The sequence below is a fragment of the Puma concolor genome, chromosome D2, assembly GCF_028749965.1.
Source record: "Puma concolor isolate L17-30 chromosome D2, mPumCon1.1.hap2, whole genome shotgun sequence".
Lineage (NCBI taxonomy): Eukaryota > Metazoa > Chordata > Mammalia > Carnivora > Felidae > Puma > Puma concolor.
The window spans coordinates 84,410,164-84,431,373 of record NC_141677.1 but is presented as its reverse complement, the minus strand read 5'-3'; positions in this window follow the sequence as shown (position 1 = coordinate 84,431,373).

The window sequence follows — 21,210 nt, the reverse complement described above, 5'->3', positions numbered from 1 at the left end:
GAAAGAGAGAAGAGAGGGGCACCCGGGTAGCTCAGTCGGTTAAGCATCCAATTTCAGATCTCTCAGTTCATGGGTTCAAGCCCCGCATCTGGCTCTGCACTGATAGCCCAGAGCGTGCTCGGGATTCTCTCTCTCTCTCTCTCTCTCTCTCAGCGCCCCCCCGATCATCCTCTCTTTTTTCTCTCTCAAAATAAATAAATAAACTTAAGAAAAATGTTTTTAATAATAAAATAAAATAAAATAAAATAAAATAAAATAAAATAAAAGAGAGAGGAGGGAGGGAGGAGACCCAGGACGTGAGGAGGAGCAGGGGAGGGAGAGGGGAGCACGAGGGAAGGGTGGGTGTTGGGCGGGGGTTCCAAGGAAGAGCGGGTGGCGGCCACAGGCCCCTGGGCTCCATCAGCAGTAGCAGCGGGGAGCCCACGGGAGACCCCAGACAGCTGAGTGAGGAGGTGGGCCTGGAAAGGAAGAGACGTGACGGCAGGAGGGAGGGAGAGCGTGTGTGAGCACACGTGTGTGCTCCTGGGCACAGGAGCGTGTGCGCACCCGTGCGTGTGTGCAGGCAGGTGTGGGTGTGCTGGCTGAGACCGGCTGGTGCCCCGGGAGTCAGAGGGTGGCCTGGGGCAGGAACAGAAGCACCGTCCCCACGCACGCGGGGCCACAGGAGGGGGGATCGAGTCCTTTCCGGGCGGGGAAAAGGAAGAATTCTCCCCAGGACATTTCCAAAACCCCCCTTGAATCATGGGGACCCCAATGCGAGGCCCGAAAGTGCTTGTGTTTCTGGCAAAGGGAGCAGCGGACGCCTCGCTCAGGACCGCGTCCCTGAGGCCTTAACCCCGTGGTCACACACGTGACTCCCGCACTGCTGTTTTGCCGACGAGCAGACACGAGTCCTCACGGGGAGCGCATTTTCAGGGGGCGCGATAAAAGCCCGCAGAAGAGAACCCACCGCACTCGGGTTGACATCCCCCAAGTCCAGCCCCGTTCTTCCGGCAGGCCTACCCGCCTACGTGGGACGTGTCCCAGCGACGGTGACAGAGGATTGAGGACGGAGGAGTGGCGCCCTTCTCTTTGCGGGTGGACAGGCCATTTAGGTGGGAGAGGATCGGAGACCACACTGACCGCTGGTGACCCGACAGACAGACGACTCTGACAGTCTTGCTCCTGAAACACCAAGAAGCCCCAGGGCCAGGCACCTGCAGACGCCCACCCTTCCTGGCCCACCGGGCCCAGGCCCGCTACTCTTAGGCCAGAAAGGCCTGGGGGAGAAGGGACCCCCCTCCTCCCGGACTTGCAAGGATCCGCAGCCCTCAGACTTCCCGGGGCACCCCTTCTGCCCAGCTCAACGGTCACCGTCTCAGTCTAGACACGGGGGCACCAGGTTGCCTCCCCCAGGAGAGGCTCAAACACAGCTCCCAGTGCCCCGGAGGCTCTGTGCTGCCCCAACCATGCTTTTCCAAGCAGCCTTCTCTCCAGGACCGAAATCCCCACATTTCTTTAACCCATCTGGTCCAAACATCAAAGGCTTTCTGTTACACTACAAATAAAATAACAGAGGAAGCTGCTGTCACAAATAGTTTTGAGTAAGTTTGTCAGCACCGGGTACCAAGCAGAGATGGATGGAAGGGGCCAGGGCCAGGAAGGGGCCCCGGACAGGCCCGGAGCCAATGGAGTTGGGGGGTCTGGTGCCCCTCACCGGGAGGGACCTGGGGCGGCTCTCTCCCCACCCCCACCTCCCTCACAGTGAGGAGGGGGGTGCAGTGGACCTCCTCCAACATGAGCCAGACTTGTCCGCTGTCGGTACGGGGCGAGCTCAGGACAGGTGCTCCCGGACCAGCTCCCTGCGGCCCCACATCCGACGCTGTTTCTCCCGCCTGAGCAGCACAACCAGGCAATCACTTCCAGAAACATCCTTCAGCCCCTCTTTACGGTGGAAAATGGTGGCTCTTTCTCTTTCTTTCTTTCTTTCTTTCTTTCTTTCTTTCTTTCTTTCTCTCTTTTTTTTTTCCTGAGCTAACCTTTTGGCCTAAGCAGAGAGATTAAAGAATCTAGGCCTAACAATTTGGAGGGTTTTCTGGCTTAAAAAGTGGAAAATACATCTGTAAGCCTGATTTTAAACATCATAATCTTCTTATTGTAGGGTATTGATGGCATATAAAATACACACAGCCGGATAACCAAGCAATTTAGCCTGGGTTAACGTTTTTCCTTTTAGATTGCCAAAAAGATTGAATCCTAAAATGTGGGCATACGGACTTTTTCTTTTTTTTTTTAATTTTTTAAAATGTTTTATTTATTCTTGAGAGAAAGAGAGACAGAGCATGAGGGAGGGAGGGGCACAGTGAGAGAGGGACACAGAATCAGAAGCAGGCTCCAGGCTCTGAGCTGTCAGCACAAAGCCCGACGTGGGGCTCAAACCCACGAACTGTGAGATCATGACCTGAGCCGATGTTGGATGCTTAACCGACTGAGCCACCCAGGCGCCCCTGGACTTTTTCAGTTAGAATTTAAATTATTCACGCAAAAGGTGCCACCCTGTCCGTCAAAAGCCGCCTTTGAATGTGCCGTTTTTGCGTAGCATGACAATGAGATGACCAAGTTATTGCCGCAGAAACGCTACACCCGGCCACGCATAATACACGTACACATATCACATGCAGATGTGCTCTCTCTAGACTAGAGGTAGTTAGATGTAGAGACATGATACAGACGTGCACACGTAACACAGCCGTGCTGACAAAGTGGCAAGTCACCTGCCGGGTAATTGGGTACGACCTATTCAGAAGCTAATTGCCGTCCTCTTTCAGCCTCTCCTACCGATTTTAACGCCCACGTCTGCAGAGCCACATGGAGAAGCCAATCCCTCTTTTATTGCCCATCGCCGCAAATTCTTAATTCCTAATTCCCTCTTAAACGCCCCTGGTGACTTGGTAGTGACTGCAATTTGTTTAAGGTGGATATTTACTGCCGGGTCCTGTGGCTAGGCCCGCATGTCAAGAGACAGGAAGCAAAGAAGCACACTCCTTTAGCCTGTGTGTGAAGGAGGGCGGGCTGACGTATGATGGATGCGTGTGCGCGAGGTGCCGGCCGTGGCCAAGGCTGACGCTGTTGATGGATGGCAGACCCGGCGTCCAGCTGCCCCGCCGACTGGCGTGGGGGGCGCGGAACGCCGGTCGTGTGTGGCGGGGGGCACGCACCCCAACCGGCTGACACAGAAAGGGTGACTCCAACTTTCTCCTACTAAAGCGTAAAGGGTCATTATTGATTCCAGCGGGCCGGCCAGAGGAGGTAGGGGCTCCCGGGAGGCACAGCCTCGCCCGTTCAATCGCAGTGTGTTCCTCGAAAAACCTGATTTAACAATCCCTCCTTGGGAGGCAGGGGAGGGGGGTTTGCCAAAGGGTGTTCAGCTGAAAGGCTGCTTCTGTGATTCCTGAATCCTCCAGAGTAGGCAGGAGACCAAGGGTTTTAAGTCCTCTGCAAGAAAGGGACAAACTCATTTCACACCCCCGATTCCCTGGGCCACCCCAGGCCCCGCCCAGCCCACGAAAGCCCCAGCCGCCATCCCGGCCGACGGTCCTCAGGTCAGAGTAGGGCATCTCACAAAGTAAAGATGCCAAACCCAGCCTTCTTGCGGAAACTCAAAGCTGTTACAGTCCGATGATGCCCTCGTGATTTCATTTCAAACTGGACACTCCTAGATCAGCTTCCACGGAGGAGGTAGCTTTTGAGTACTTTTTAATTTTTGTCATTGTTTTAAGTTTATTTATTTCCTTTGAGACAGAGAGAGAGAGCAGGACAGGGGCAGAGAGAGAGAGAGAGAGAGAACCCCAAGCAGGCTCCGCACTGTCAGTGCAGAGCCCAATGGAGGGCTCGAGCTCCCAAACAGCGAGATTATGACCTGAGCCGAGCTCAGACGCTTAACCGACCGAGCCACCCAGGCGCCCCTGAATACTTTTTTAAAAGCTAAACAGTGCATTTTATAAGCAGAGCGACGCGAGGCGGAAATCACTCGGCAAAGACACGCATTTCAAATTGTTACTCCCTATTACCATAACTTTGCTCCTTCTGCGTAAAACCGCATACCACACTCACGCACCCAGAAATAAGACGCTAGGAAAGTAGCGTCAACGCCACGGGATTAGGACATTTTTGACGTGTGAGTAAGCGCCCCGTACAGATAGAATCCGTCATAAACGAGGCCGTGGAGACACGAGAAGCGGATTTTCACGTTTACCTATAACCTTATAGACGGGCGCCCCTCCCCTCAAAGCCTCTGCCTCACACGCCTCGTGGGCACTAAAGGAAAGGTGGTCAGCTCCAGAAGGCTGTGCTTCCCCGTTTCTCCCCAGGCTCTCCGGCCCCTCCCAGAGGGAACATCACCTGCTTCCATTCTCCTGTCGTCTATTCTCCATTAACCAACAGAGGACCTATCCGATAGGCGTCCCTCCTGCAGGTGCCTGCCGCCAGCCTTCAGCGAGAATAAAGCCCGCCATCCTTTTGATCTTCATTCCGCCGCCATTCCCATCCTCTGGTTTTTTCTAAAGATCGTTTGCCAGCATTGCTCGCTCGGTCGTACCCAGCGGAGCAAGCAGTGTCTCCTGAACTGACAATTCTGACTTTTTGCTGCTTGTGATTTTTCTAAAGCATGACAACCACTTGCAAGAAGGCACGGTAAACCTTTTCAGGTAAGGAATCCGTAAAAAGAAAAGGCCTTTCAAGAGACAGGAGTAGCTCCTGCAGGAGCTGAACAAAACAAGTCTCTTATGTATTAATTTAATTTGGCCATAACTTTCAGGGGGCGAGAGAAATTAGAATCATGTCATCCACGAGTGTGTGTGTGTGTGTGTGTGTGTGTGTGTGTGTGTAGGTGTTCTAAAAGAGCATTTCACTTGGACAGACATTGAGAAAAGACACCATAGTAGCAACTAAAAACCAGAAAGTTTTATGTATTCCCTATTTATACACAATATTTTTAGCATTCGTTGTTGGAAATTGTCCTAATTCCAAAGCCAAATGAGTTTCTTTCTTTCTTTTTTTTTTGGGGGGGGGGGGAGAATGTGAATTTATTTTTTTTTAATGTGCATTTATTTATTTTGAAAGAGAGAGAGAGTGATCGTGCACGCATGTGTGTGCAGGCAGGGGAGGCAGAGAGAGAGAAGGAAAGAGAGAATCCCAAGCAGGCTCTGTGCTGCCAGTGCAGAGCCCTCCTCGGGGCTTGATCACATGAACCATGAGACCATGACCCCAGCCAAAATCAAGAGTCAGACGTTTAACTGACTGAGCCACCCAGGCGCCCCCAAATGAGTTTCTTTTTAACATAGTTCTCAACAAAGTGTATCCTTCTCCAAAATAGGTCAAATCTGAAAGTTGTTCCTTCCACAAAAGTACTAGGAAAAACAAGATCAGCTGTTGAGTCTGGAATGTAACATGGTGATCACGTAAGTTGAATGAGATTTTCAATGGAGATATCTATTAATGAAGTGCAATCTTACTTCAGAGAAATAGCAGAATACACAATTATTTCAGGGTCACATCAGTACAGTACTATTTCAGGGTGATATGGGAACATTCCTGATATTATTAGGAGACTAATCCATTACCTGTAAGAGTCACAGACTCAAAATTTCCCCAAATTTTAAATCAGACTAACTAGTGGACCCCAGGTATATGTTTTCTCTACATCCTAGAAAAAATCCCTAAGGTTTACTTGGACTTTACTGAAACATATTCTGGAAGAGAGTGAAATCACTTAAGTTGTTTTTTTTTTTATTCCTAATTTCTTAGAGGCTCACATATTTTCTGCTTATGAATAATTGTTTTACCAAATGCAAATAATAATAGTAACTATCATTTACTGAGCAGTTAGGACACGTCCGGTGCTGTTTGGGTATCACAAAATGCAATGTATTTTGGTATTGGTTATCTTACTTAAATGTCACAACCACCTGGTGAAGTAGGTACAAAATTAGCCACACTTAACAGAGAAGAGCTCGGGGCTCAGAGAGTTTGTTAAATTTCCCAACGTCACACAGCCAGGATGTGACAAAGTATAACCTGGCATCCAGTTACATCTGCTTCAAGGTCAGAACTCTTTACTCCTCTGGCTGGCTGGCTCCCACCGTGGAAAATGCAAATGGTCACCAAGCGAGGCAAATGTGACGCCTCTTCCATGAAGGCCTCCACGTGCTTCCAAAGAATAGATTTGTGGCTAATCGTGTGGAGCTGGACCGTGTAATTTTGTGTATCCCTCTTGTCTCCCCGAACTCCTTGAGGACGGAAAGCACATCTGGCCTCTACCTACCCCAGTATCTAAGTACAATTGTGTTCAACTGATTTAGCTAGATCAGTCTGCACGTATCTGACAATTTTTCCCTTACTCTTTCTGAATGACCTACGTTCCTTAAAAAATAAATCAATATTGAATGATGCTCGAGGTATATTGTGAAGCCAAAAAAAAAACGGGTTACAAGATACTGTATCTGGTAATATAATCCCATTTTATTTTGTGTATACACACACAAGAGAAAAGTCTAGAATAATATATGTCTCAACGGTCATAAGGGTTACAGTAGGATTAGAGTCGGTTTTAATTCTTTATCTTTTTTGCATAATCTGTATCTTCCATTTTCTACAATGAACATTATTTCTTCTACCATTAAAAACAACAATGCGGAGAATTTATACGGTCAGGTATATTTCCTAGAATCCAAGGACATTCTGGCTGGAAGGGCGTGAGCCACGTGTTTTATTTCTCAGGTAGGAGATGGGGGGGTGGTCCACAGGGACAGAACTGACTCTAAGCCCCACCTCCTCCTGCACAGTCCCGGGAAGGTGACTCATCACACAGGGACCAGCTGCAGAGGTACACATGACCCTGTATGCTCTACCTGCCCTTCCAACCAGGGAGGCTCTGGTGGCTAGAGGAGGTGGTGGGACAGGACCAGGACCCTCCCCTCCATCCAAGAAGAAGCATCCCAGAGGGCCCCTATGCTGCCCAGCCTCCCTGGAGTCAAGAAATGTTTCCCTCACTTTCAGAAGCCAGGTCTGGGGGGGGCCAGGGACCAGCCTGAGATCACGGGGAACTGCTGGGAAGGCCCTGGCTCTGGAGGGACATGGGGGGGGGGGCACTAGAGGCCCTCACTGTACCCAGCAGAGAGAGACAGAGGCCAAGGTGCAGACAGAGACCACAGAGCACGTTCCTGAATTTGGAGACCCAAGTGCACCTAAATCAGCAAGGAAAGGGGCCACGCTCCTGTCCAGAAACGCCCGGAAGTGATCGGAGAGTCTGGCTCCAGAATGACTTAAATCATGGGTACTTGTTCTGCAGTCAGTGTGGGTCCTAGAGCAGCACTTAATGTGTCTTCAGAGCGTGTGGGAATTCCTCTCATCTGCTGGACCCCACAACCGAACCGACAATGATTTTAAGTGTCAGGGCCGGGGGCGGGGGGGTCTTTTTGAAGAAAACACCTTGAACTTTATTCTGATTTCCCGGTGCGACGCTCCCCACTGCATCAATGCAGGAATGCTACCCAGCACCCTGTGCCTCGTTTCCTCATTTGCAAAACGGGGTCAATAATGTCCCCTACCTGGTCAGGGCACGTGACACATCAGTGAGCTCACGTGGGTGGGGTCCTTAGAACAATCCCTGGCAGGTAGGCCCTCGATAGCTGTCAGCTGTTGAAGACAAAGTTATTCCATGTTGCCTAATTTTAGGGTTAACAGGCCTCCCTTCGGTTTTAGAAGGATAAATGTGAGTTTCCAGAACACAGAAAATGTCGCTCAAATCATAGCAACTTGGTTCTGGAAACACAAGGGATCAAACAGCAAGTTGGTGTTTCTAGCAAATGGACTGGACAGGCCCAGGCTGAGACCACAGTTTACTGGGCAGGAAGGGGCCAGTCATTCCAGAAAGTCCCAGGGCAGCCGAGCTGGGCGGGCGTGTCCCATCGCACCCTCCCTGGGAGACTACCTGCTCCCGACAGGCTTTCTTTTGTCCAGTTCAACCTCAGATCTATTTAAGTTCGTTGGAAATGTCTTCACCCCAAGTTCGTTCCCCAAGCCTGTCAACCACCCCTCATCGTGGGCAGGCCGGCCTGGCTCGCATCGCACCCATAAACCCCTCCTGAGCCTCGGCGCTGCTGTTCGAAATAAGCCATAGCTTCACCAAAAACAATAACAACTCTACACGGCCAATGTGTGAGCTCACTTGGCCGTCAGGGGCAACGGGCAGGCCTTCTGTCGCTTTCCCAAGACCCCTCCAAGCAATTCAAAGAATGAAAGTAATTAGAGCCCCAGCCCCTGACCTCTGCTGATGCAGGCAGCCCTGCCTTCTTAACAGGCAAGAGAACAAAGGGTGAAACCAGAAGCTCCCTAGGGCACCAGGTCTGAAATCAGAGGCTCCCTACAGTCTCATCAATGAACATGAAGATCAGCCAGAAGGAAGGCTCCAAATCTTCTGCTGGCCCCTCGTCTCCGGCCCTGACCTCCCGGCGGCTCCAGAGGCTGTGCCCCATGTCCCCAGCCATCCCCTGGCCCCAGGGACCTGCCCCCCGCCCCTCCAGGCTTCCCCGTCAACGTGAAGAATGGAATTGCTTGCTTCTGTGGCTTCCCCTAGCCGGGAGAGGCAGGACGAGGCTGGTCTCCATCACCCCAGTGACACCTGATGGGCCCCATCAGGGACCTGGCGTGTACTATGCTGGGTGTGTTATTTTTGAAAGGTTTCCATTAGATCTCTTCCAACTTCCAGACCGGTTTCAGAGTTCTTAGCAACCCTTCTCGCCAGGCCCTCATATTTTCCTTGTCTACAAATAGTTTTCTCATTTTCAGGGTCTGCACTACGTCATACTCATGACGTCTGCCTAAAATATTTATATCTAATGAGCGAAAACCCATTATCAAGGTGCAGGGCCCACCTGGCGAGCAGACTCACTGTCTCCCAAGTCCAGGGCCATGGACACACGTGCTGCAGGCAGTTACTGTCCTCCCTGTGCCCATCAGCTACATGCCCTGCAGATTCCATCCCCCAAATTTTTCCCTGAACTATCTGCTCCCTGCCCACAATTCCCATAACTGCCCACCCCGGGCACTTGTCATTTCTCTCCTTGGTCGTTGTTGCCAGATCATCTCGCTGGTCCCCAGAAATCTCCCGAAACCACATGTCCGGGCTGCATGCCTCCACCTGGAGAATTCTGCTGCTTCTGTCCTCAATCTGTAGGATCACATCCAGACTTCTCTGCATGGGACTAAAAGGCATTTTCGGGGCACTTGGGTGGCTCAGTCGGTTAAGCATCCGACTCTCGATTTCAGCCCAGGTCATGATCTCACGGTTCATGGGATCGACTCCCGCTGACAGCACAGAGCCTGCTTGAGATTCTCTGTCTCCCTCTCTCTCTCTCTGCCCCTCTCCCACTCGCGTGAGCCCTCTTGCTCGCTCGCTCCCTCAAAATAAGTAAATGACCATTGGATATTATGTATAAGTGACGAATCACTAAATTCTATTCCTGAAATCGTTATTACAGCGTATGTTAACTAACTTGGATGTAAATTTAAAAAATAATCACAAATAAATAAAAATTTAAAAACTTAAAAATAAGATACAACAAATAAAAGGCATTTTCAGAGTGGTTGCAACCACCTCTCCAGCCCCATCTGTAGCCACTCCACATGCCCATTCACCCTCAAGTAGAGCCACGCAGGGCAGCTGTGTGAAGCTATCTCCCCTCACTGCCTGGCCAGCCCTACCTCCCCTCCCTCTGGGGCACTGTCCCACTGGTGGCCCCCAATGAACTACCCATCCTGCCAGTATTTCCGCCATTTTGTAGTCTCCTCTCACACGGACCCTGGGCTTGGCCACACAAGTAGCTTTGGCCAATGTGACGTTAGCGAGAGCAACACAACAGAGGTTTGGTGAACACTTGCACAACAGGGTCTTTCCGCAGCCCTCTTGGGACCCTGAGCTGCTGGGTAAAGACGTCCCGCTAGCTGCTTTGCTGCTAGCACAGAAGAGCACAAAGGACGAGCAGAAGAGCCATACGGAAAGAGAACGTCCCCGCTTCTGAGAAGAGCAAGGTTGGGGGGTGGGGGGAGTCCAGCCGTGCCAGTGTTCCACTTGGGCCTCCAGAGGATCCCATTCCTAGCTCTGATGTGACTGCAACTGCAGGAGAGATCCAAAGGGAGACCAGCAGAAGAGCCATCCGGAGCGAGAGAGCACGAGAGAAAAGGAGCCAGTTGTCGTAAGCCCCTAAGGTCTGAAGCGGTGTGTGAATGGCACTCACGTCGGTTCAGAATTCAAGGAAACCCTAACATGTGCATGCAGCCTAGCTGGTACTCTGGCTCACACGTCCTCCCCACAAACATTTTTCGGAGCACCTAATACGCGTGAGATGCTGTTAAGCTCTCCTACCTCCGTTCCTCTCGGCTTCCCCTTCGCCAGTTGTTTTCCGCTTACGCTTCACCTCCAGGGCTGGAGTCAGCTGCTTCTCCCAGCATGAACGCCCCCAAGCTCTCCCAGAAGGCCCAGGGCCGGAAACTCTCGGGGAAGATGGTGGGAGCTTAGGGACCATCAACTGGTTTAGGGGAAATAACTCCGTTAGCGGTCGACCTACTACTGATGGTTGTAGGTGACACATCTGCAAAGCTTCTGGGTCGGAAAGGGACGGCGTTTCTGCCCGATGTTCAGGGAAACATCAATTCCTTCAGGTTTTTGAGATGTGGAGTCAAGAAACCTGATCCCGCCGGAGAGGCCAAGCAGGGATGGCGTTCGCCAGCAGGATGCAGAATGAAATGGACGTTCATACTTTCCAGAAATCCCTTCAGTGGCTACAGGACGCAGCTTACTGATTCCCTTATGTCTGTAAGAAGGATAGGATCTTTCCTAGGCCGCTCTCTACTTCCGGAGAGGATCTGATTTCCCGAAGCCAGCAAATAGAACTAACCGTGACCCAGACTAAGACTCTCGGCCCCGTAAGCACAGCCTCCAAAACCACTTCGCCCTCCAAGGCATCCATGTGTTTAGTGACTAAATCAAACGGTCGTACAAGATCGCCTGCGAGGCTCCCACAGTTCTCACCTTTGGGTGCTATAAATGAGGAAGATTCACACCAGCAGTGGCATCGGTGGTACGGCAACCAGGGGCTCATTTCCAGGCACAAATGAGCACTGGCCTGAAATGCAGGGTACATGGGTTCCAGTCCTAGCCCTGCTCCAACCAGCCGCATGAAATCAGACGAGTCTGGAGGCGTCAGTAGCCTCGTCAGTAAAACAGAGTCCACGTTTCTCAAAGAAGTTCCACAGAGCACAGAGCTGGAGAAAGGGAAGGAAGGGAAGGAAGGGTCTTTCCCAAGGAAGGATGCTTGTGGGCTCCAGTCTCGCTCCATTCAGGGAACTCTCGGCAGCTTCACCGTTCAAATTGCCCCAAGGCTTCAGAGGAGGAAAAACAAAACCAAAAACGGGCCATGCCTCACCATCTTTCCTTTTACTAATCCACACACAGACCTTATCCCTTTCACCAAAATTAACTGAAAAGAGATTTAATACCTAAATGCAACTTCTAGAAAAAGGATTAAAGTATATAACCCCTTTCAGTAGTAATCACACAAGTATCTTTTCATTAATTTATTCAAGAGCTGAGTATCAACGGTTTGCGAGCACAATGCCAAGCAGACACAGAGGCAGTAAAGCCACTGCCCGAAGGAGCTGGCAGAGGAAGACGCAAAGGGTCAGACCCAGTGTCCACAAAATGTGCGACGACTGAGCTACAAAGAGCTACGGAAAGTCAGAGAGGATGGGGCACAGTTGGCGGATGAATCAGGAAGACTGCTTGGAGAAGGCGGTATATCAGTGAGGAGGTCTCTTGTTCAACGTAACAAACAACTAAGTCAGCCAGCCCTCAACGATAAAGACATCTGCAGGTTCGCAAAACTAGATGCTGAGAGCTATGGTGGGACTTAGGGTGGCTTGATCCAGGACCTCCAACATTCTGCTCTGCCCTCCTTAGCTGTTGGCAGCCAAGTGGCTCACACCATGGACAAAAGCCAAAGAAAGTACGTCCATCCGTGGATGGACAGGAACTTCCCCAAATGGATAAAGAACATTTGTGAAAAGCCTCCAGCAAACATCATCCTTAATGATGAAAGACGGGATGTTTTCCCCTTAAATTTGTGAAAAAGACGAGGATGGCCCGCTCACCACTTCTATTCACTCTTGTTCTAAACTTCTAGCCAGTGCACTCAAGCAAGAAAAGGAAATCGCAAGTGTCCAGATTGAAAAGGAAGAAGTAAAGCTGTCCTCATTCACGGAGACCCTAACCTGTAGGTAGAGAATCCCAAAGAATCCCAAAGAGTCCGTGGGAAAAGTGTGAGGCTAATGAACAGATACAGAAATCCACGGTACCCCTTCATACTGACAATGAGAAATCTGAACATAAAATTCAGAAAGTGACTTTATTCACAAAAGCTTTAAAAAGAATAAAATATCTAGCAATACATTTAACAAATGTAGTGAAAAACTTTTTAGGCCGAAAACTAAAAAAATAAAAAGTTAAAAAACTTTGCTGAAATGAAAGAATAAATGGAGATGGGGGCGCCTGGGTGGCTCAGTTGGTTAAGCGTCCAACTTCGGCTCAGGTCATGATCTCGCTGTTTGTGAGTTCCAGCCCCGCGTTGGGCTCTGGGCTGACAGCTCAGAGCCTGGAACCTGCTTCGGATTCTGTGTCTTTCTCTCTGCCCCTCCCCCGCTCGTGCATGCTCTGCCTCTCCCTTTCTCTCTCAAAAATGGATAAACAGTCAAAAAATGTTTTTTTAATAAATAAACAAATGGAGAGAAATGTCACTGTTCATTGACTGAAAGTCTCCGCATGGTTATGAGCGCAACACTCCCCAAATGTACCCGTAGGTTTAATGCAGACCGTACGATGGTCAGAAACTAGATGCTTTCCCCCCAAGATGGGGACCAAGGCAAGGATGTCCCCTCTCAGCTTTCCTTTTTAACACTGTCTTGGAAGTTTTAACTAATGAAATAGGACAAGAAAAGTAAATAAATGATTCACAGATTGGGAAAGAAGAAATTAAGCTGTCTTTGTTCAAAGACGACATAAATATCTATGTGGAACACCCCCAAAGAACTGGCCAAAAAAGCCCTCCTGGTATTAAGATGTGATCATAGTAAGGTTGTGAGATATAAGGTTGATATATGAAAGTCAATCCCTTTCCTATATACCAGCAATGAGCAGTTAGAATCCGAAATGAAGGGGAGCCTGGGTGGCTCAGTCAGGTAAGCACTAACTTCAGCTCAGGCCATGATCTCGTGTTTCATAGGCTCCAGCCCCACGTCCGACTCTGTGTTGACAGCTCAGATTCTGTATCTCCCTCTCTCTCTGCCCCTCCCCTGTTCACTCTCTGTCTCTCTCTGTCTCTCAAAAGTAAATAAATGGTTTTAAAAAATCTTAAGAATTAGAAATTAAAAATACAACACCATTTACATAAGCAGCAGAAGAAAGTTGCTTAGATATAAATCAAACAAAATATGTACAAGATCGATGTGCTGAAAACCACAATACTGTAGTGAGAGAAATTAAAGAAGAGCTAAATACATGGAGAGGTATTCTGTGCCCCGGATAAGGAGAGTCAACATTGTTAGCATGTCAATTCTTCCCAATTTGACCTATAGATTCAGTACAATTCCTGTCAAAATTCCAGCAAGTTATTCTTTAGATATCAACAAGTAATTCTAGAGTTTATATGAAAAAACAGAAGACCCAGAATAGTCAAGACAATAGTAAAGAATAATAGTCAGAGGACCAATATTACCAAATTCAAGACTTAGTGCAGAGCTACAGGAATCAAAACAGTGTGGCATTCAATGATATGGTCAATTAGTCTTCAGCAAAGCAGGAAAGAATATCCAATGGAATAAAGACAGTCTCTTCAGCAAGTGGTGCTGGGAAAACTGGACAGCGACATGCAGAAGAATGAACCTGGACCACTTTCTTACACCAGACACAAAAATAAGCTTGAAACGCGTGGAACGCCTAAATGTGAGACTTGAAACCATAAAAATCTTTGAAGAGAACACAGGCAGCAACTTCTTCGACATTAGCTGTAGCAACTTTTTTCTAGCTATGTCTCCTGAGGCAAGGGAAACAACAACAAAAACAAACTAGTGGGACCTCATCAAAATAAAAAGCTCCTGCGCAACAAAGGGAACAACCGACAAAACTAAAAGACAACCTACTGAATGGGAGAAGATATTTGCAAATGACATATCCGATAAAGGGCTACTTTCCAAAACATATGAAGAACTTACAAAACTGAACACCAAAAAACAACAACCCCCAACAGCGGGATTAAAAATGAGCAGAGGACCTGAGCAGACCTTTCTCCCAAGACGACATCCAGATGGCCAACAGACACATGAAAAGATGCTCGACATCACTCATCATCAGGGAAATGCAGATCGGAACGACAATGAAACACCACCTCACACCTGTCAGAATAGCTAAAAAAAAAAAAAGAAAGAAAGAAAGAAAGAAAGAAAGAAAGAAAGAAAGAAAAAGCAAGAAACAACGAATGTTGTGAGGATGTGGAGAAAAAGGAACCCTCTTGCAGTGGTGGTAGGAATGCAAACTGGTGCAGCCACTGTGGAAAACAGTATGGAGGTTCCTCAAAAAGTTAAAAATAGAACTACCCTACAATCCAGCAATCACACCATGGGGCATTTACCCAAAGAATACAGAAACACTACCTCAAAGGGATGCATGCATCCCTGTTGAAAAAAAAAATGTTTTTTACATTTATTTATTTTTGAGAGACAGAGAGAGATAGAGCACAAGTCGGGGAGGGACGGAGAGAGAGGGAGACACAGAATCCGAAGCAGGCTCCGGGCTCCGAGCTGTCGGCACAGAGCCCGACGTGGGGCTCGAACCCACAGACCGCAAGATCATGACCCGAGCCCAAGTCGGACGCTCCACCGACTGAGCCACCCGGGCGCCCCAATGCATCCCTGTTTAAAGCAGCATTATTTACAACAGCCAAGATACGGGAGCAACCCAGTGTCCATCAACTGATGAATGGATAAAGAAGATGTGGCATAGATATACAATGGAATATTGCTCAGCCCTAAACAAGAATGAAGTGTTGCTATTTGCAATGATGATGGATCTAGAGAGTACAAGTGAAACAAATCAGTCAAAGAAAGACAAACACCACATGATTCCACTCATACATAGAATTTAGGAAACAAAACAAACAAGCAAAGAAAAAAATGAGACAGAGAGAAACCAAGAAACACACTCTTAACTAAAGAACACAAACTGAGGTTAATCTTCAGCAAAGAGGGGTGGGGGCTGGGGGGCTGGGTGAAATAGGTGATGGGGATTAAGGGGTGCACTTGTCGTGATGAGCCCCGGGTGAGGTATAGAATTGTCGAATCAGTATATTATGTACCGAACCCAATATAACCCTGTACGGGAACTAACTGGAATTAGAATAAAAACCTAAAAAACATAAAATTAAAATAAAAAAACCAGTGTGGTTTACATAGATACATAGATACATACACAGAATAGGTAAACAGATCAATGGAACAGAATACAGAGCCCAGAAACAGATCCACATACAAATATAATCAATTGATCTGTCACAAAGGAGCAAAGGAAATTCAGAGAAAATATAGTCTTTGCACAAATGGTGCTGGAACTGCTGACATCCACATATAATAAAAATACTACTCCAGACACAGACCTCACACCTTTCGCAAAAGTTAATTCAAAAGGGATCATATCCGTAAATGTAAAACACGAAGCTATAAACTTCTGGAAATAACATGGGAGAAAAATCCAGGTGACCTTGAGTTTGTGATGACTTTTAGATACGAGACCAAAAGTATAACCTTTGGAAGGAAAAATGAGTAAGTTAGTATTCACTAAAATTAACATTTCTGCAAGAGACGCTATTAACAGAATAAAGAGCCAAGCCCCTGACTTGGAGAAAGCATTTGCAAAGCACATATATTATCTGTGACATGAAAAGAACTCTCAAAAGTCAACAATTAAAAAACAAACAGGTGCGCCTGGGTGGCTCGGTCGGTTGGGCGTCCGACTTCAGCTCAGGTCAGGATCTCACGGTTTGTGGGTTCGAGCCCCGCGTCGGGCTCTGTGCTGGCAGCTCGGAGCCTGGACCCTGCTTCGGATTCTGTGTCTCCCTCTCTCTCTGCCCTTCCCCCGTTCTGTCTCTCTCTCTCAAAAATAAATAAAAGAAGGTATTTTTGAAAGCAATTGTTTAAAGGTCTAAATAAGTGGAGAGGAATTCCACATTCAAGAGGTTGGAAGACAATATCGTTAAGTCTTAGTCACCGTAACTTGTAGTCTACTTACCAGAAGTGGGAGTCCTCAGCTTTGTTCTTTGTCAAGATGGTTTTCGCTTTCTCAACTCCTCACAGGAGCACATGATCTTTAGGAAGACTTTGCCAATTTCTTTCTCTCTTTCTTTTTTTTTTTTAAAGGCAGCCGACTTTGGCACATTTTGTGTTGAATCTATAGATCAATTTTGAGAGGATTTGCACCTATATCAAATAGCTGTGTTCTTATCACTACACTGGTAACGGGCCCTCCTTTTTGTCATTCTTTGAAAATAGGATTATTGGATTAGTAAACATCAGAGAACGTGGTTGAAGTCTATTGTCTGTGAACTTAGGAAATGTTCTTTCATGTTCTTTTCCCTGAAGGAGCTCTCTCCCCCCCACCACGCCCGGCCCCTCCTCGGGGAAGGTGCTGGTTGGCCCCTCGCTCCTGCCCACAGACTGGCCGCAGTGGAAAAGAGGAGACCGCCCTCCCGGATGGTTCCTCCGCCTTTCCCCGAATCACCACTGTCACCACGGCACTTCATTGCTGTCTTTAATAGCTCACAAGTGGCTCCTTCTGGAACCGATGGCAGAGCAGCCCGTGGATCAGCCAGTGGGCTGCCGGGGCAGCAGCATTGGCACGCGCTGCTGGAACGCGGACGCCGGCTTTGCTTCCGAGACGTGCTAAGTGCCCACTGGCCTGGGATCCGAGATCTGCGCTTGGGCTGCCTGTGATCCGGGCTGCCTGCCTGCTGCCAAGTCTCAATTAGACAGCCTGTAATACAGTTGGTTCTGGCACAAGTGCTGAGGAAAATAAATCAAAGGATTGTCTCCAATAGGAGTGAGTCCCCGACCACGGTATCTGGAGAGGCCGCGAGGAACCACGGCCCTTAGCCTGGGGCCGTTAGCGCGGAAGCCCGTGGCAAAGCCTCGCCCTCGAACGATGTCCCCAAAACGTGTGCGGGACCTGGATGCGATGCATTTAGACACTGCCGAGAAAGTGCAAATGGCCCCCAACTAAAAGGAGGTGCAGGGCTTTCCAAGGGCGTCATCTGCACAAATACTTAGCACTCGCGCCTGTTCTGGGGGGGAAGGGGAGGCTTGGCTGCGGAAGCCGTGGGCAGAGTCCTCTCCGAAGCGCTCGTCCGTGCCAGCTCGTGCTCTCAGCGCTGTTCATTCAGAGAATTTGCGGGATTACATTTATTAGGAACGTGATTCATTTTTAATTCCACGGTCAGACGGAGGCTCGGGGCGAAGCAGGCTGCTTTCTCGCCTGTAGCTCTGGCAATTGATATCCGTGCCAGCTTAACCTCTGGGCACCATTTTCGAGCCTTTCGTTCAAGTGCTTTGTCGCAAAGAGGAAGTGATCTAAGATGCTCCAGGGTAGAGGTAACTGTGCAAACATTCCACTGCTTTTGTTAAAAAAAAAAAGAAAAGAAAGAAAAGAAAAGAAAGAAGAAAGCGGCTTAAACCTACTTAGCCTGTTTTAAAGGGGGTGAGACTAGCTACCCACATTTTCTGTGTCCCAGTGGCTGTGTGATACCTGTTTCTCGGGCATTTCTAAGAAACGCAAGGAAAGGGAAGAGGCAGGCACGAGAGGCTGAGGCTGGGATCTGAGGTAACAAGGCATATGAGGAGACCAGCATTGGGGACATTTTGGAATGATCATATCTCTGAGGGAGAATATTGATCCACTCTGAGGTGATAATCAATGCCGTGAATGCAACAGAGCCAGGCTAACACAAGCATCTGCTAGAAGAATTCTGCTAGATCTCCTATTCCTAGCTAATTAGCCAAACCTTTATTTTTTTACGCAATTCAACGCAGGCCTGTGGTTGGGTAGACCTCTCATAAACTACTAATGAAATTATAAATTGCCATAACTTTTCTGAAAATAAGATAGCAACAAATGTTTGGACCAGGATGTAATACAGCCATTAACATCACATCCAGGTATAAATTTGATTGACAAAGGGAAATTTTCCCAACGTCACGTCAGAGTAATCGAAGATACGCAATATCGTATATATGTAAACATCTACATCAAAGGTCTGCAAACCACAGGCTGCGGGCCATATCCATTCGGGGGTCTGTCTTTGCAAAGTTTTACTGGAACCAGCCAGGCATATTCGCTTGGTAGCGTCTGTTGACACAACACAGGGGAGCGGTTATCACAAAGCCCTGCGAAGACTGAAGAATACACTATGTGGCCCACCCTAAAAAACGTCTTCAGACCCCCGATCTACATAAATACAAAGAAAACGTCCTGGAAAATAATCCCAATTGTTGACGATGGTTTGAGTATGTAGGATCCTTACAACATACACATTTTTTAAGCAGTTTTCATGCCCAGCACAGAGCCCAACGCAGGGTTTGAACTCACGGCTTAACTGACCCGAGTGTCCCAAGGAGCCACCTGAGTGTCCCAACACACACATTTTTTTTTTAATTGTTGGGGGGTGGGGTGGGGTGGTACACCCTGAGGGGACTCAGGACCTTTGAATTCTTGAAGGCTGGGGAAAGGACAGGTAGACGGAGGGGGGCAAAAAGGACGTAGAGAGCCCACACGATGAGTGTGATGTCTGGCACAAGGTCTCTGTTGGGGGCTGGTCATGGGGGACTGCCATGAATGTGGTTGATCTACAACCGTCAGGATGGGAAGCTGGGGACAAAGTGGGAGCCACGAGTATGGGCCACGAGATACAGGAAGTTTGTGGAAAATAAAAAAAAAATTGAACCACAAGGAATAGGTGTGTCATGTTGATGTTTGTCCCAAGAGACAGGACCCTAGGCAGTGGTTGAAGGTATAACAGTGGAAAGGTGAGGCTGAAAAGCTCCAGGGTGGGGTCATGTTATGCCTGCCAGCCGAAATCCGCAGGAACCATCATAAGGGGTGAAATCCCTTTTAAAATTAAAAATCAGTTTGTCACACAAGTCTACTTGCATTCGCTCATAGTCCAGATTTACTCCTGGCAATATCTTCTGTTCCTTTCTTCCCCTTAAAAACATATTTTTAAAGCCCATCTACCTTAGTAAGTAGAACAAACATCATTTATTTTGGGTGCCAAAACTGAGTCCTTCTCAGGTGTTAAGGATGAAACAACCCTAAGCAACTTGCCTGCTCAGAAAATAAAACTATTATATAAGGGCATGGTGTGAATTTTTTCAGGATGTGAAAATATACACTTTAATTTCACAAGTTAGTAATTAGTATAGTAGGATAAAGTCATAATCCAAAACAATAATCTTTATTACCAAAGTAGAGATTAAACACAATTAAAATGAACAATATTACCAACCATAATTGCTAATCAATTAGCTGAGAAGCTATATTACTGTAATCTTCCTAGTCCCCAATTTGCCCTTCCTATATTTTTTCACTTTCTATAATATAAGATGGATTCCAAAAAAGGATCCAACTGTAAAGTCCTTTTCTTTCAATCGTAGTCGTGGTATCCAGCCACCTCTTTCTTTGCCCTGAGTGTTTCTCCCCACCCACTAGGTGCATGGGAACTTGTTCCCTAATCGTGAAGACCATTGCCGGTTCTATCTTGCTTTAACCAGCTGCCTTTGGTCAATCACACTCATTAGCAAACCCACAGGGTAGCATCCATTTCCCCAGCTGCCCTGGCATTTTCCTGCTCAAAACAATCACAATGTGAAAAAAAAAAAAAAAAAAAAAAACCACTACACCCAATAACATATGCTGAGCCCCGCTTTCATAAATACCAGACCACGGGAGGTGACAGGGCTTGAAAATAATGATTTGACCTTCGGCACTGATGGCAAACTGCAGGGAAGGTCAACCCGACGCCCAGTTCACCAAGAATCCAAAATTTATGTGTTGAGCTTGTTTTGAGCATTAATTACATTTCTCCGAATTGTAAAATCACTTCAGCCACTCACAGGAAGAACGCTTTGCCAATCAAACTTCATTGCTTTCCTGAGGTTGTTGTTTTGTTTTGTTTTGTTTTTTAAGTGTGGCTAAAAATTTCTGCAGGCCATACCCCTGTCTTTGCACATGGGAGAGATAGAGCCCTGAGCCTCAGCATCACTGGCCAATGGAGGCCTGACTGGCCATGAAGTCTGGTCGGTGCAAAGGCCCCTTTGGGGAGAAAAGGTTCCTGCTGCAGAAAGAGTCTGGGGGTGGGGGGAGCAGGTGCAGGTGGCTTCTGAGACCCCTTCCTAATGAATGACCTTCTACAGACCTGTGAAAATCGAGCTTGCAGGGCAAAAGCAGGCACCGAACGCCCTGGTCCTCTGACACTCTTCTGCCCATCCCCCCCCCCCAGCTCTGATGGAAAATGCATTCAGGTGTGGGGTGCTCTGCTACCCTGGGTCAGCCCCTCCAGGTGTGATGCGGGAGTCCTCAATCTCTGGCAGGTTGAAGGAAGCGCCTCCCTGCTTCCAGCACCTGTAGAGGTGGGCAACCCTAAGGGTCAAAGCTGGGGCCTGTCCAGGGCACAGATGTCACACACACTGGCTGCCGAGGGTCAGGCTGGCGAGCGGCCTCTCCACTCAGTCTCTGCTGGCTGGCTCCCCCATCTATTTAGACCAAGTTTCTACCCGAGGAAGCTGTGCCATAGGTTTTCATCGCCTCTGCCAACTCCTCCCACCCCAGAAAAGCACAAGGAAGACACACCAGTTGTCCCGGAAGCTCCCAGGGACCTGCAACCATGGCCTCTGCAAATTCGAAGCCACCCAGATACACTGTGTTCTGAGAAGCCCTGTGACTTACACATAAGAAACAGACTCAGAAAGGGCACTTTCCACACGGCGGGTTTGTGGAAAGACAAGGCCCTCGCTTGCTCCCTCCTGACCCACTCCCTGAGTTCCCTGCCCCCTCCTCTAGCTCCCCCTGCCATCTCCCCACCC